Source organism: Antechinus flavipes, chromosome 2 (genome assembly GCF_016432865.1).
Source record: "Antechinus flavipes isolate AdamAnt ecotype Samford, QLD, Australia chromosome 2, AdamAnt_v2, whole genome shotgun sequence".
NCBI classification, from domain to species: Eukaryota; Metazoa; Chordata; class Mammalia; order Dasyuromorphia; family Dasyuridae; genus Antechinus; species Antechinus flavipes.
This window is the reverse complement of record NC_067399.1, coordinates 473,694,628-473,712,771: the sequence shown is the minus strand read 5'-3', so window position 1 is coordinate 473,712,771 and position 18,144 is coordinate 473,694,628.

Sequence of the window (18,144 nt, the reverse complement as noted above, 5' to 3'; positions counted from 1 at the left end):
TTTAAGTTTAGTCTGAATTATTAACATTTTCTCCATTACTTTTTAAAGTCAACAATCAACAAAACAGTAAGTCAGTCTCTGACTTGTAGCTTTTACTTTTTTCTGAGATTTAATACTCACACTGAAAACTTAACAGTTGACTCTAATGAGCCTGGACAAGCTGGCTCCAGCACACCACTGGATATAACCTACAAAAATAAAAAGGCCTTTGGAGTCCTCAGTAATTTTTAAGAGTGTAAAAGTAGTTCCAAGACCAAAAGCTTGAGAATAAGGGATACGATAGTGATACCATACTCTACCCTAATCAGAACACACCAAGAATATTATATTTAATTCAAGGCCCCAAATTTTAGGAAGGATATAGATGAGCTGATGTCTCTCAGAAGGTAGAAAGCAGAAAACTGGTAGTATGTCCAGAAGTTTGGAGGGCAGGCTATGTGAGGATCAGTTGAGAGAATGATATATAAGAACCAGTTGAAGAAAGTAGTTTGTTTGCCTAGAAAAGAGAAAACTTAGGGAGAATATAATAGATGTCAGAAAGTTTTGAAGAACTGTCTTAAAAGGTGGGTGATATTTGTTCTGACTGGCTCCAAAGGATGCAATGGTGAGCAATATGGTTGTGGAGGGTAGAAAGGGGAATTAGAAAGAGACAGCTGTCTTTTTTAAAAAATATGCTATCTCAGAAGGATATGAGTTCTAGAAGAGAACAACCACTTGGATTTTGTCACTGAATATATATATATACACACACATTATATATACATTACATATAAATATAGATATATATAATTTTTCTAAAGATTTTATAAAGGTATATACACAGGTATTTTTGTAACAAAACTTATATTTCCCAATTGTTTGATATCCTCTCTTTCAGATACCTAGAGAATCAATGACCTTAAAATGGTGTCACCTCCAGCACAGATGTCCTCTATGTATGCTTAATTTTCTCCAGCTAATGTCTTTAGGGACATTTCTACCTCCTCATGAAGCACACAGAGGGCAATGATCTTAAAGAATTTCTGTGTAGTAACTCCAGTATCGCTACTAGAGGCAGTGTAGCTTGGAAATATCTGGTCAATCATCCCATTCCTGAATAAAGACCTAAAAACAAGAAGATATGGGAATAAGCCTTTTTATGAGGTGTTTGCTATATGGTAAGACGTGCACTTTACAAACATTATCTTATTTGTTCCTCATATCAATCCCATGTGGTAGGTGCTGTTACTAGCTCCAGTTTACAGTTGAAGAAACTGAGGCAGAAGTTAAGTGACTTATCCCAAGTCATACAACTAGTAAGTATCTGAGACTGGATTTGAACTTGAGTCTTCCATTTTATTCATTGTACCAAATAATATCCCCTATTTATTTAACAACCTCCTGGACATGCTCCAGCTATTCTTGCTGGTTACTTCAAGAATCTGAACTTTACTTCATGTTGTATTGAATGAGGCAGAATGGTATAATGAAAAAAGGACTAACTTTAAAGTCAATTTAATTCCACAAATATCTATTGAGCACTTACTTCCTATTTTCAAGGCAGAGAGGCAGCAATGGAATGAAGGACTGAGAACTTGCTTTAGCCAGAAAGACCTGGATTCAAATTCCAACTCTACTACAAGTTGTATGTGTGGCCCTGAATAAATCACTTAACTTTTCAACCCCTTAGGCAACTCTTAAAGACTTGTAAATTGAAGACCAGATGTCAGTCTTCACTGATGGAGAGAATTCCCTCAATGCTAACTACTCCTATTAGTGGAATCCCAGCTTCCCACTTCCCATCCCAACACACACCCACAATGTGCTAGATACTAGAGATACAAAGACAAACATGAAAAATGGTCCTTACTCTCTAATTGAAGGACACAGCATCTCAGCAGAAAAGTAAATATGAGATAAGTGATAAGGTCGAGAGTACCAAAAGCTAGTGGGATCAGAATGGACCTCCTATGGAATGTGGTACCTGAGCTGGGTCTGGAAGCAAGCTACAGATTCAAAGAGGAATGAGGAGGGACTGCATTCCAGGGATGGGGGACAGGCTCTACAAAGGCATGAGGATGGGAGATGGAATACTAACTTCAACAATCAGTATTAAGCCAGTTGGACTGGGAAGCAGAGGATGTGAAAGGGAATCCTGTCTAGAGAGTCAGGTTAGGGTGTTGTTGTAAAGAGTTTGAAATGGTGGGCCAGGATTCTTTCTTAAACTTCTGATCCTTGGAGCAACTAAAGATTTTTGAGCAGGGGAATTACATGACCAGACACATGCTAAGGAGACACATCTACCAGTTCTGAGTCTGGTGACTTTAACTCACTGTGAATAGGTGCGTGATCTCCTACCAATCCCTTGCTTATCTTTAGCATGCTAAGGAGGATTACTTTGGCTACTTGTGGGGGAAAGGTTGCAGGGAAGAAATTAAAGACAAGGAGAACAATTAAGAGATGGTTACAATAGTCCAGGCAAGAAGTGATCAGGATCTGAATTAAGTCTTTCCTGGCTATGTAAATAAAAGGAAAGCAACAGACATGAGAGACATTATTGAAGAAAAAAATGACAAGACTTAGCAAAGAATTGAAAATGGGTAGGGAAGAGTCAAGAAGGACCCAAGGTTGTAATGCTGGGTTATTAGAAGAATGAAGAGAGAGAGAGACAAAAAAAAAAAAAAAAAACAGACTGAGAGAGACCGTGACAGTGTAACCCTTGGGGGACATCTATTATTAATGGGTAAAAAATGGAGGAGGGTTCAATAAAAAAGACAAGTTAAAAAAAGATAAAATCAGGCAGGAAAAAGGAACACCAGGAAAAAAGCAATGACACAGAAGTCTAGAAAGGAAAGGAGGGTTTTGTCAATAGTGTCAAAAGTTACTGAGATATTAAAAAAATAAAAATAAAAGGTTAAGAACCTAAAGATCCCTGGCCTTGCCATCCACCCATCTATTGCAAACTTAAAATTTCTGGGCTTTCCTTGTATCATAGTGCTGAACTTTCTTCTCTGTGTTTTCTCCTGGACCATTTTGATTTTTCTAATTGTATCCCTAACACTTAGCACAATTCTTGGCACATATTAAGCACTTAATAAATGCTTTTTCATTCATTCATTCAAAAGACCATTATATTTAGCAATAAAATGATGGCTGGTAACTTTAGAGAGAGCAGTTGTAGTTAAGAGATATAATTTTTAAAAATATTGTAAAGAGGGAGTGGAAAATAAAGAAATGGAAGCAACCTGTGCAGAAGATTTCATCTAGGTAGCCTGTTCAAGGAATTTGCCTGTGACTCCAAAAAGTACTATATTAAGACTGGGTTCTTAAAAGTTATTCCAACAGAGTTCAAACTCTGATAGTTTCTACTATTAGTAGCTAAATGACAAAACAGAGTACTAATATTAAGACTGGGTTCTTAAAAGTTATTCCAACAGAGTTCAAACTCTGATAGTTTCTACTATTAGTAGCTAAATGACAAAACAGAGTACTAAAACTAGAGTTAGGAAGATCTGTATTCAAATCCAACCTCAGATACTTAATAGCTATGTGATCCTGGGCAAATGGCTTAAACCTTTATTTGCCTCAGTTTCTTAATTGTAAAATGGAAATAATAGCACCTATTTCATGAGAGTGTTATGACTATTCATTCAGATAAGATTTGTAAAGTGTTTTCTAAACCTTAAAACATACATTGATACTTAGTACTATTCTAGAAAGACTTCAAGTATAATCTTTTCAATGGATTATATTTACTTTCCAACAACTAAGTAAATGTGGAGAAGTTCATCACTAGTCCAATAGCCACGTAGTGATGAATTCTTTGGCCATGGCACCAATAAAACAAAAATATAAAATGTCTCTCTGTCCTATACAGCCTCCCTTTTGCAGTGTCAGTGACAGAGAGCTATTTAAAAAATAGAGGAGAGGGTACTATGAATTGTACACACACACACACACACACACACACGCGCGCGCGCACACGCCTTTTAGACTGAATATAAATACTAATACATAAACTGAATCATATCCTCTCACCATAAATAAAACCAGCAGCAAGAAGAAAATTGCAGTGAAATGGAAAGGTGGCTCATAGATTCCTCTTGGAGAGGCAAATCAAGGAACTGGTAAAGTTGGTTTTATTGTGTATCCAAAGACAACAAGAAAGTTTTATGGGATATTTGGCCACCTCATAATGCAATGCTTGTAAAAAAGACCACCATGAATATCATTGCAGTTTAAGTGTCAACACCTGTTGCAGAGATAGAGCAATCTTATAAAGACCTTAAGTCAATGCTTACTTTGATAACTAATGATTTCAATGCAAAGGTTGGAATAGGTGAGAAGAATGAAATTTATTGGAAATTATGGTTCAGAAATAATGATTGGGAGAGGTCATAGACTTTCAGACTATTCAGAAGACTTGTGCCTATACATCATGAATACTTTCCTTTAAAAAAAAAATCTGAAGATTCAGGACATGGTGAGCACAGCATCTCAGAAAACAAAACATTATATTTTAACAGTCAGAAAATGACTCCTTTCTGATACATGAACATTTATGAATCAGCTGTCTCTACATAGCCAGATCACTGATTTTTTTTTCTTAGCTTTGAAAGACTTTTTTTTAAATTTACTTATTGCACTAAATATAAAATAAGAAAAAAAAACTGGAAAATGAAGACAGAAAAGGAAAACAAAACAAAACAGAGCAGAACATTCTCATGTGCCCAGCAGACCAACAAGAAGAATTAAAAATATATAACAACAAATTTCCATTTCAAGAAATCATATATAATAATGGAAGAAATTAGATACACGAGTGTACATATTTTCTTTATTTGCTTGTAGATTGGTTTTTTGTTGTTGTTCTTGTTCTCTGCTCTGCACTTTTTAACTTTTTTCCTCTTTCACCCCACTATCTCTCCCAAGCTGGCTACAGTTAAGCACAGATCAGTGACTTAATAGAACAGAGAGGAAAAATTATTACACATTTGGAAGAATAAAAATGAGGAAGGGGAGCATTATTATAATAAAAGGAACTCTAGCTTGAACTATTTAACTAGTTATTGTTGCAAAAACAAAATTGGGAAATGGATAGAAGAAAGGATAGCAACACTTTAGCCAATTCAAATCAATTACTGTAATAAGACAAAAAAAAAAAAAAAAAAAGCCTAAAAAGCATCTCAGTCAGCAAACATTTGACATGCTTGCCAAGAGGAGAAATATGGCAGTCCAGAGAAATACTGGCTTAGAATATAAACACACTTTTAAAATATTATAGGTGGAAGGGAAAGGATGATGGAAGGTTAATGAGCAAACATCTCATAAACACTAAAAAGCAAGTATAAGTATATATATGGAATATAAAACAAGTTTACAGAAACTTTGGCAAGAGACTCAACTAAGCAAAGTCATTCTGAGAACAATTAAAGATAAGAAAAATGGAAAAGATCAGCAAAGTTTGTTTTAAACAAACTCTTTTTACCATATAGATAACTAACTCAAGGTACATGGTATGCTTATAGAGGAGATTCATGTCAGGCAGTAATTGACTTTTATTAAATGCCTGTTATGTGCTAGGTATAGCACTAAGTATTGGGGGTACAAAGAAAGGCCAAAATCCACCCAAAACAACCAGTCCCTGCTCTCAAGAAACTCATAGTTTAATGGTAGAGATAATATGCAAACTTATAAGTACAAAGAAGATACATACAGAATAAACTGGAGATAAGGAAGTATCTCAGAGAGAAGGCACTAAGATTAGTAAGGATAGGGAAAGACTTTTTGTAGAAGGTGGAACTTTGACTGAAACTTGAAGCCAAGAGGTAGAAATGAGGAGAAAGGATTTCAGGCATAGGAGACAGTCAGAAAAACACTAAGTTAAGAGGTGAAGTATATTAGTTTGAGAAAGAGCAAGACATTGTGTTAAACATCTATCGATGCCAGATCCTTGCTGCTGTCATATATAATCCATTGGGTCTCTTTCTTTCTTCCCCAGTAAGTACAATACATAGTTCACAGTCTATTCCTCTGATCATCTCTTGCCTTCTTGAAACACTTCAGCCTCAATTTCCATTGACCCTTTTTTTCCAATGTACCTCACCCACAAACAGAAGGTGTCAGACCGTAGGAAATCCTCCTCTATTACACTCCTACAGCACAGGTATAGCCAAGTTCTAACCCTAACTTGTTTTCAAGTAATATTCAATGTAATCCAAACCTTAAATAGCTCCAACCTTCATTTTCACTGTAACTCTGACCCTAATTCTGAATCAAAGCTTTCACAACTAGGATTTGTTTAAGGGTGCTGGTTGGGAAGGGGAGGAGGCAGTGTTTTTACTGATAAATGAGCCTATATGGGTCCTATTTGAGTCTTTGTGACAGGAAACCCATTTTTATATTGAATTTGGATCAGCTTGTAGCTGCATTTCCCTGGAATGGCCATCCCTCAGGTGCTATTCAGCAGGAACCTGAAGTTGCATGTAGCATAAAATACTAACTCTTCAGTCTTGCTTTTTAAAAATCTTCAGGAAAACAGACATAAGTTGCCTTGTGTCTTTGTAGCTCCAGTATCTGACATAGTGCTTTGCAAATAAAAATGTTTCCAGTTAACTTACTAGGATGTAAGACCCCTTCCCCTTTTGTCTGTGTCTCTCTCTAGCAGTGTCTAGTAACTAGTAGGTGCTTGATAAATACTTGATTGAAGGATGGATGGATTTATTAAATTGAATTAATTTGAACTTAATTGAAAGCTTCCACTGGTCTGAAATTTTGTTCCCATCTTTTTCTCCATTGGAAAAGTTTACCTTCTTCCAACCAGCACCATCTCATTTTTAGTTGACTACATACCTTCATTTTATTTTCATACCCTTATTCCTAACATTTCTATCTCCTCCTACTTGCCTACCTAAATTCTACCCTTCTTTTTATACTAGGCCATAGGCTTCTTACAGGAAGTTTTCCCTGACTACTCTATCCCTGATTGGATTCTCCTTTCTGATGTTCTGTGATGTTCATGTCTATCTCACACAACTTAGTACCCTCTTGTTCTCTAATTGTTTTTATGTGTGTTTTGGATTCACTAGTCAACCTAAATCCTGAGATCAGAAACCATTCACACTCTTTCTCTATACCCTTCCATGCCATCTTAATCAGCGGATCTTGAAGACCCACAATGATATGTTGAACTGAATTGGCTTGTAGAACTTGAAAGAAGGGAACCTACTCATATGTATGCCAGGAAAAAGTTAAAGCAGTCTCAAGAGGGACCAACTCAATCACAGGGATTGAACTGTGTCCTAGGAAGAACAGAAGCTGCTGCTCTAATTGTTTTTGTTCTAAAGTAGACTCATTTACTGTTTGCCAACTTACCATGTCCCACGTGCAGATAGTTTATTTGGAGGGGCTCAATAGTACTCACTGTGTAAGAGTTCAATGAAGTATTGGTTTGAGAATCCTGCCTGGGAAGAAGTATCAATAGCCATCCCAGGACAAAAGTTGGATCAGGCCCCATAATGACTCTATTATAATAGCTCCAGGCCTTGGAAGAAACTGTGGGATGGCTGGAAGGGAACTCCAAAGCTCAACCCACCACTTTTCCCTCTTTCTGAGTCATCTAGTGATGATTCACCCTTACATACTCAGGGGCTAGAGTTGGGGCTCAGTTTTTGTTCAGACAGTCTGTGTCAGAGCTGGGATCAGTCAGTTTTTAGCCTGTATGTGGACTTACATAAGTAAGGCAAAGTCACTAGGGTTCTCCCCAGAGGAGAAAATTTGGAAAGGACTTAAAACACTGGGAACTTGCCCACTTCCCTGACAATCTCACCCTTCCTGGTAAAAGCAGCAGTGGTCTAGCCCTGAAGTGTACTTCTTCCCAGCCCCACAGCTATGACAGGTTTCATCCTGGGCAATACTTCCTCTAAAAGTCCAGATGAAGTTATTGCCCTTCAGCCACCTGCGTGAGGAACAAAAACTGGTAGTTATATTTCAGAAGGCCTGGGTGATGGCTGGGTCTGTAAGTGAGGGTAGGATTGTGATGGATTAACCTAATATCAGAGGTTAGGATAGGGCCAGAGTTAAAGAGCCAGAATTAGGACCTGGGATGGAGGCCCAGGGGACAGCCACTGCATATGTTAGGGGAAGCTGTCATCCTCTGTCTATGGCCCTTGGAACCCTTATAGGCCTGAAAAGCTGAGCAGAAGAATCAAGCCAGGAAGTGGAATGGGGCATTGCCTTTGCCCCATGGAGGTCTCAGTCTTTGGGGCTCAGCCTGGGGATGGAGACTTAACTGTAGAAGTTCAAACAAAATGGAAAATATGATTGCAACCACTGAATCCAAAGTACCCAAATGAGGTAATTTCTTCCCAGTAAGCCTCAGGAGATCCCACGGGGATTCAATGGGAATTGAATTTATTGTCTTTATTTTTCACACTGTTTTGGATTTTGGAGGCAAGTGCCCTTGGGGTCCAAACATCTTTTAAACAGCAGACTTGACGGTCTGGAGCCTCAGCATATTCCCCCTGGACAGTCTCAGGGCAGTGGGCCTTAGTATCTTAGTCAGGTCCAACAGCCTCTGTCTTCATCAGGCAGGCAATGATGCTTCCTCATAATCACCATGAGATGGCAGCAAATACACAATTTCAGGGACAAAGCTGCTCCTCTGTGTTCTAAGAGAGGTTCACAGACTATAGGGGAAGCTTAAGGAATAAGGGAAGCATAAGCTCCGTTCCCAGCCTGTGGTGTGATCCAAAATACTGGCTTTTCTCAGGCCAACCCCCATTCTTTTTTCAGGCCCTATCTTTCTCTCCTACTTCTTCCTTCTTCTCCCCACCACTTCCTTCCCATTGCCCTTCTCCCAATGCCCATCTCATTCCTCTCTTTCTCCTTTTACCTAGATTTTCAGGGCTAAGATACTGTAAGAACCTAAGCTATGCAGGAGACCTAGAAAACTACTCCTTCCAGTTTGAAGCTACCAGTCTGAACCATCCCTACCTACTTCTTCCCTAATAATTAAGAATTTGAGGGAGGCAGGAGAGAAAGAATTAGACTACCAGGACAAAATATTATATACATTATTGAACAAAGTCTTTGCATCAGATTTTTTGCTTATTCTTTTTCTGTAACAATAGAAAGTTTGCTGCATAGCAGTGAGAGAAACAACAATGATATGAAGGAAAAAAAGAATTAATTAAAAGTACTTTGTATTTTTATTTAAAATCCACCATTTCTCTAATTCTGATCTTCAAGAAGAGGTCAGAAGACCACAGGAAGGGAGAATTGTCTACAGAATTCTTGCTCAAGTACAAGGCGAATTTAAACAATACAAAAGGACTGCAATAGAAACAAATCATATTAAATAGTTATCAAAAATTGTAAGTTCCAAGATCCTAGTTAAGAATTCTTGGGCTAGACAGTCCCTTTTGAGAACATGAATGATATAAGCTCCCCTTGTCTTCTTCCAGAACTTTTACTTTTTACTGCCCGTGGTCTCAATTTCCTCACCTGAAAAATAAGGGAATTGAATTAGAAGATCTCTAACATGCCTTCCAGGTCTAGATCAATAAAATCATAGGACCTTAGAAGCTGTCAGAAGATTATCTTCTTCTGATAGTAGTAAGTAAATAAAAGTCAGTAGAACTTATTAATGGTGGGATTTCAGGCACTACTCTCCCTCCAGTGGGTAAATGTAAAATCTTATATTTAGATTAAAAAAATAAAGACAAAAACAATGACACAAGCATAAGCTGGAGAGTCATGACTAAAAACAAGCTTATATAAAAAATATCTGGGTTTTCTTGGATATCAGAATCAACATGAGTCAAAAAGACAAATGTGATTGGAAGCAGTGAAGTTTAGTGGAAAGAACACTAGATTAGAATCAGATAGTTCAATTTTCAAAACCTTCCTCATGTACTTCTAGCTGTATAAATTATTTAAATTATCTGAACCTCAGTTTTTTTATCTGCATAATGGAGATACAATTATTCCCTATTTCACAGAGTTGTCAGGATGAAATTAGGTCATTTACATAAAATGCTTTGTAGATCTGAGAGCATTATATTGATGTAGATACCTCAGTTTCTTTATCTTCAAAATGGGGACATTCCCTACTTAACAAGGTTGTTAGGATGAAATGAAGTCATTTATATAAAATTCTTTATAAATCTGAGAGCACTATATAGAGATACATAGATATAGATAGATTTCAGCCATTGATGTTTAGTCTCCATTAATAAAGGCAAAGTGTCTGGAACAAGGAATATGATAATATGATAAGAAAAACTTCCTAACAGGTGGAGTTTATTAGTAGAAGGGACGGGATGCTCTGTGAGGTAATGGGTTGCCCATTCCCTGCAGATCTTCAAGCAGGGACAGCTACTTATCAGGGTTCATAGAGATCATCTCTAGCAGCCTATTTATTTTACAGACAGAAGACAGAAGCTGGAGTGAAGCAGCAGTGTAGGGTAGCTCACACAGGTAGTGTGTGACAGAGCATGGCTTTGAAGCTAAGTTCTTCCCTTCAAGTAAAAGGCTCCTTTCCCTAGGTCATCACCAGGGCTTTCTGTATTGTCTAGGAGGATCCTTGAGGTGCCTGAGATAGTGTGATTCTTTTTTTTTTTTTACTTGCTAAACTTTCTTTTTTTAAAAAAAAATTTTTATTTAATAATTACTTTATATTGACAGAATCCATTCCAGGGTAATTTTTTTTACAACATTATCCCTTGCACTCGTTTCTGTTCCGATTTTTCCCCTCCCTCCCTCCACCCCCTCCCCTAGATGGCAAGCAGTTTTATATATGTTAGATATGTTGCAGTATATCCTAGATACAATATATGTTTGCAGAACCAAACAGTTCTCTTGTTGCACAGGGAGAATTGGATTCAGAAGGTATAAATAAACCGGGAAGAAAAACAAAAATGCAGATAGTTCACATTCGTTTCCCAGTGTTCTTTCTTTGGGTGTAGCTGCTTCTGTCCATCATTTATCAATTGAAACTCAGTTAGGTCTCTTTGTCATCGAAATCCACTTCCATCAAAATATGTCCTCATACAATATCGTTGTCGAAGTGTATAATGATCTCCTGGTTTTGCTCATTTCACTTAGCATCAGTTCATGTAAGTCTCGCCAGTCCTCTCTGTATTCATCCTGCTGGTCATTTCTTACAGAACAATAATATTCCATAACATTCATATACCACAATTTACCCAGCCATTCTCCAATTGATGGGCATCCATTCAATTTCCAGTTTCTAGCCACTACAAACAGGGCTGCGACAAACATTTTGGCACATATAGGTCCCTTTCCCTTCTTTAGTATCTCTTTGGGATATAAGCCCAATAGAAACACTGCTGGATCAAAGGGTATGCACAATTTGATAACTTTTGGGGCATAATTCCAGATTGCTCTCCAGAATGGTTGGATTCGTTCACAACTCCACCAACAATGCATCAGTGTCCCAGTTTTCCCGCATCCCCTCCAACATTCATCATTATTTTTTCCTGTCATCTTAGCCAATCTGACAGGTGTGTAGTGGTATCTCAGAGTTTTCTTAATTTGCATTTCTCTGATCAATAATGATTTGGAACACTCTTTCATATGAGTGGTAATAGTTTCAATTTCATCCTCTGAAAATTGTCTGTTCATATCCTTTGACCATTTATCAATTGGAGAATGGCTTGATTTCTTATAAATTTGAGTCAGTTCTCTATATATTTTGGAAATGAGGCCTTTATCAGAACCTTTAACTGTGAAGATGTTTTCCCAGTTTGTTGCTTCCCTTCTAATCTTGATTGCATTAGTTTTATTTGTACAAAGGCTTTTTAAGATAGTGTGATTCTTGGAAATGTTGGGGAAAGAAAAGGGGAGAAGGCAGGAAATTTAATAAGCAGCAGCCAAGGAGGCACTGAATGAAAGCAGAGTCCCAGGTTAGGAGACTGTATGATAGACCTGGGTTAGCCCACTCTATGGACTAAGTGTGAAGAATTCATGGGAAAGGGTCCTAGTTGTTGGTGGCAGAATAAGAAAAGGTAGGTTCTCTCTAAAACAGTTCCCTCAAGCCCCTGGAAAGAGAACAAAGAATCTGGTATGATCTGACACTTCCTGGGGGAAAGTAGAACAATGAAGATCAGCCTCCCTGTGGGATTCTGTGTCCTGGTTTGATAGGGATGGATATAGACTCCAAGAAAGATCTGACCTACCCCATTCAAAGACTGTCCTTAGGGGTCTAAAACACACTTTAATCTTCATCCTCTTTCTGCCTTAGTGCCCCCAGACAGAGCAGTGACCCCAAACACAGCCACCCCCAGGCCTGAGCCCCATCCCAGAAGCCCACAAGCCTTAGAAAACATGGGACCCTATGGCACAGGCCAGGGGCTCGGCAATACACTATTAAATCCTTAGGGGAGTGGAATAAGCAGAGCAGCATCCCACAAGCGTCTGCTAGCTGTAGTCCAATTCCCACAGCAATGAGGGCCACACAGAGAGAGACAGCTGAGGGTAGCCAAGTGGGAGGTTGTCTACTGGCTTTTCTTTTTCCTTGTCTGCGCATCTCCCTGAGATGTCTGGTCTGTCTTCCTGCCTACTTCATGAAACTGTTCCTAGAAGATCTGAGAAGCTCCAGCCATCTCCCCTCCCTAGCTTTCCCCTCACAGTAGAGTTGACAGCATTACTAAAACCAAAAACTCTATAAACTGAAAATCAAGGTCTCCAAACCAGATGTTTTTGCTTAATCACTTCTATTGCAAGGGAAGGTTTACTCACGCGTTGATCTGTCTGTCTGTCTGTTAATCAGTCACCAAGCATTTATTAAGTGTCTTTTAAGCCCATAAGGCTTAGCCCTAGAGATACAGACTAGCAAACACAGTTTCAACTCTCAGGGAGCTTACAGTCTAGCCCAGGGAGACAGCATGTACATATATAGGTATGCATTACAGAAAATAAGCGCAAAACACATACAAAGTGATTTGAGGGAGCAATTAGCTACTAGGGTTGGGGGGACTAGAAGGTGATACTTGAGCTGAAGGATGTTTTTCCTGAAGAGAACAAGGCACTCAAAGTGGTAGAGGAGGAAGGAATATGTAGCAGACAGGGGTGACAGGGAGCACAAAGGCCTGGCAGATGATGGGCTACTTGTTAGGAATAGCAAGAAGTTTGTTTTGGCCGAGGAGCAGTATGTGTGGAGGCGAATGAGGTATGATGAGGCTGGCTAGGTGGTTGGGGCCGGCTCCTTTAAGTGTCTAGTCTGTGTATCTGGCTGTGCTGATTGGAGGGTTCGTGCCAGAGGAGGAGCCCGTGGAAGTGAATTTTCCTTTGTTGGATAAGACTTAGATGGCTCCTGAGGTCCTTTCCAACTATCAAATTCTGTAACTCTATGGGTACTGCCCAGGAAGATAAGGGGCCAATGTTAAGAGAACCTAGCTCCGATAATGCTAACGGAGCCAAGCTCTCCCCCCAGAAATGGTGTTGTCGGAGCCATGAGACTCCCCAAGGACCAAGATCATTGCAAAGGACAATCAAGGTGAACTCTGGAGAGGAGGAATACAAGGAGAGGCAGGGCAGGATGCAGTCAAGGCAGAAAAAGTGGAACCTAGCTCCCAATCGCTCTCCAAACTTTTATGCTGAATTTCAGTTTTCCTTTTATTTATTTCTTCTTTTTAAATCCTGTTTCTCTCCCTGGGGCATCTAATCTATTATTTAACATGGGATTGTGATATTGAAACTCCTGGACAAATTGAAAATTATTTGTGCTTGAGTTTTCAGGCGTGGAGCTGAGGCAGCTGGTTTCCAGGGAAGTCTTAGGGAAAAAGATACTGTCACCAAGAAAATGGCAATTTGCCCCGAGTAGGAAGGCCCTGAGGAAGCCACCAGGCAGTGGGAGGTACAACGGTCACAGACTGGGGAGGACTGCCGGCGCTTTGAATCTGGGGTCAGTGGACAGGCCGGGCCTTGGCCGTGTGGAAGCTAAGCTTTTCCTTCTCCCTGCCTCACAATTCAGCCTGATGTACTGAGAGCATAAAGAGGCTGGGAGTCGTTAATTTTCAAATGACATTTCACTCTGAAAACACAGTAAACATCTCACACGGGCCAGAGCCCCCTCACCAGGCATCTGCAGGTGCAATCAGTCACCCTGACCCCAGCGTCCATCCCTCCAGAAAGGCCTCCATCGCAGGAGAATTAATGACATGGGAGAGGCTTCTCACTCCCATTTTTCAGGGCCTAGGCTCCCGAACTAGTGGCAGCCACCTTCACCTGCTGTAATGGACTTTACCCAGCATATGGTTGACAAACGATCAGATGGCTAAGGAAGAGGACCCAAGGGACGGCTGACCTCCCTCTCAATGTGGACGTGACTGACAGAAGGCAAGCCAGGGCCCAGAGCAAAAATGTCAGCGGGGTCCTGGGGGCAGTGAGAGGGGGACCCCATAGGCGTGACTCCGAGGCACTGCGGCCCAAGCCGTGTGCAAGCCTGGATGGTCGAGCCCAAAGACCCGCCGGGGCATCATACCACCCGCCCAGATGCGCAGCCCACATACGCGGTGTCCCACCTTCAGCGCCCCCCACAGAGCGGTGGTACGTGACAGAGACTTTTAGTCTACTCTCCCTGCCAGGAGCCGGAGAGGACCAAGGGAGGGAGCCAAGGTTGGGCATTTAGGCAAGATTAGCTTTGGAGGAAGCTGCTGTTTTGGGATAGAGGAGAGGGAAGAGAATGGGTCCATTACAGATAAATGACAAAGATGAGTTCTTGGGAACTGGATCCTTGCCTCTGCACCCCACCGGTCTCTGGCTTAGGTAGGCCTTGTTCCCACTCCCCCAAATCAAGGTGTCACCATTCCAAGCCAAGCTACCAGGTCCCCAAAGTCCTACGCCCAGGCCTGAAGAACTGTGCAACTGTCGCTGAGCGGAACAAGACCCGAGACTTAAGATGCAGCTGGAGCATCCGGCTCAGAAAGACCCTTTGAGTGACTTGCTCAGAAGCATCCCATGTGGATTAGTGCTGCAGGGCCAACGCTGTCCAAAAGGACCAGATGAACTATCCATATTGGTGGAAAGTTGGCGCAACAAACATTTATTAAGCACCCACTGAGTGCAACGGGGAGACAGCCTAGCTTAATGTTTAGAGAGCTAATCTGAAGACCAGGGTCCACATTCTACCTCTATACAGATTATCTGTGGGCTCCAAGCAAATGATTGAATCATTCATGCCTGTAGGTTATTCTCTAACATTACAAGTTGCAAAGCAGTTATAGATCAGCATTAGTGGAACTTGTTTCCTTCCTGGGTGCTCCCTAAACTGCTGATGAAATCACAGGTCTTAGCAATGTCAGGCACTGGGGTCACAGGAGCACAAGTTAAGGAATTCCTGCCTGAATGCCCAAGTGGTCATAGGTCATGACTTGTTTCAGAGCAGGAGATGAAAAGAACTGAACACATGTTCTCCATTGTGCTTCCTGCTTGTTTCTTGCTCAATTGTTTCTCCTTCCCTTATTCTTTGTCACAAGAGATAGCTCTCTGGAGAGGGGACAAGAGACATGTTTGGAAATGTTCAGTCATGTTCAATTCTTTGTGACCCCATTTGGGATTTTCTTAGCAAGATACTGGAGAGGTTTGTCATTTCCTTCTCCAGCTCATTTTACAGATGAGGAACCTGAGGCAAACAGAGTTAACTGACTTGCCCAAAGTCACTCAGTTATTAAGTGTCTAAGTCTGGATTTGAACTCATGAAGATGAGTTTCCTGATTTCCAGGTCCAGAATTCTATCCACTGTGCCACCCATTTGAGAATGAGGGTAATTTAAAAATAAAGGATGTCAATAAAAATTGAAAAAGGGAAAAATAATGTAAATTCTTCTAGAACAGAGACTTTATTCTTGTCTCTATGCACCCAGATCCCAGAATAATTATTTGGGACTAAATAGCCTTTTGGGGGCTGGAATTCCTACATCCCCATGATGGAGATGAAGTGCCTCTTCATCTCAGCTAAGATACTATCTCAAAAGGATAATAGGATTTATAGCTGGAACAAACCTTAGAAACTCCTCATTTTACAGATCAAGAAATTGAATCCCAAACAAGTAAAATGGCTTTTCCAAGATCATAGCAATAGTAAGTAAACAATTCCAATAGAAAATCCAGGCTTTCCAAATCTACTATGCCCTGCTGAGTCTTCCTTGTCTATCTTTATCCCTGATGCACTCAGGCTTTCTTCTATTATGGCAATTCTGTCTTCAGTGGCATTTGTAAATCTAAGAATTCAAGCTATATGTATCCACCCTCAGGTGGATGCTCTGGTACCCATATTCTTGGGCTTGTGGGCACTATGTAGGATCATGAGACCTTCTTCAAGAGCATTCTTCCTGAGACTTGGTATGAATTGTCAAAGGGTCTCATGCGGCCAGGGAATAGCTGAATCAATAATATTCAGATGGTATAAGTAGCCTTTTTTTTTTTTTTTTTTGGTCTTTCAAGCTTTGAAAGGAAATTGCTCAGACACAAAGAGGTTCTGATATTAACAGTTTTACCAGGAGGAAAAAGGAGAAAAGGGGAAAGGAGAAAAGAAGGGTAAAATGTTATCATTCCATGACTCCCAGTGGCTGTGAGAAATTCAATGTTTTCAATTAATCATGCAAGTATCAGCTTCAGTGCAGAAGTCCCCTAACCCCATTCAGGGCTAAAAGACTTTGTTCCTGAGGGAATCACTCTCAGGGATACGTTAGTCTAGTGAAAACGCGAGTCTGTCTAATTCAACAGCTATTAAGTACTTTCTATGTATTGTACTCAAAGCTGGAGATTCATAGATAAAAATGAAACAATTCCTTTCCTCAAGGTGCATACATTCTTTTTTTTTTTTCAAGTTTTATTGCTTTCTTTTGGTTTTGCATTAATTTTCTTTCCAAATACACCTCCCTTCTTTTCCTCCCTCCCTTTAATAATTTTAAATTTTGATTTAATTTTAATTAATTTTATTTTTAAATATAAATATTTTATTTTTTTAGAAACTCCTTATTTTACAGATCAAGAAATTGAAGTTTAATTAAATTAATTTAAATTAATTTAATCTTTTAAAAATTTAAATTTTAAAAGAGAAAGAAAAATCATTTTGATAAAACTCAGTTATGTATTTAAAAGTATATTCAATGTATCATATCTCAGGTCCTCCAAGGTTCTTCCAGATCCCTCCAGTAAGGAAGGGGGAATATATTGATTCACTTTCTTATTTTTTAAAATTAATTTTTCAATTATTTTTATTTTTCCCTCCTCTTGAAAATAAAAACAAAAACAAAACCATAAACCAAATAAGTATAGTAAAGCAAAACAAATTCCCATATTGGCCACATCCAAAAATGGGTCTTATTCTGCAAACTAGTGTGTCACCACTCTGTCAAAAGATGGCAGCATTCTTTATCATCAGTTCTCTGGAATCACCAGTGGCCACTGCATTGATCAGTATTATCAAGTCTTTCAGTATTTGTCATAGTCACAATCTTATGTTATACATAGTTTTTCTGGTTCTGCTTACTGATTTCTGAATCAATTCACTTAAGTTTTCCTAGATTTCTCTGCAACTATTCCATTCTTCATTTCTAACTGCACAAGAACACTATACTCATAATTTATTCAGCCATTCCCCAATTGATTAGCATTCTTTTAATTTCCAATTTTTTGCAACTTTAAAAAGAATTGCTATGCATGTTTTTTTACATATAAGTCCTTTTCTTCTTTCTTTGGACTTCTTGGGGTACAGGTCTAGTAGACCTGCTTCAACCTTGCTGGGTTGAAGTATATACTTTTTGGTATCTTATGAATATAGTTCCAAATTGCTTTCCAGAAAGGCTGGGCTAGTTCACAGCTCCAACAATAGTATATCAACATATCTATTTTCCTGAAGCCAAATGAGGTGAATTTTCAAGTTTATATGTACTTGAAGAACACAACATATGCAGAGGTAAATAAATAAAATTCATATATAAATTAATAGCCAATATGAATTTATTAAGTACTTACCATATGTCAGACATTATGCTAAACAATGAGGCTATGAAAAAGGGAAAATAGTCCCTGACCTCTTTTTTTCTTATTTAACATTTTTTTCCCAATTACATGTAAAAACAATGTTAACATTTTATTTTCAATTTTGAGTTCCAAATTTTCTTCCTCCCTCCTTTTT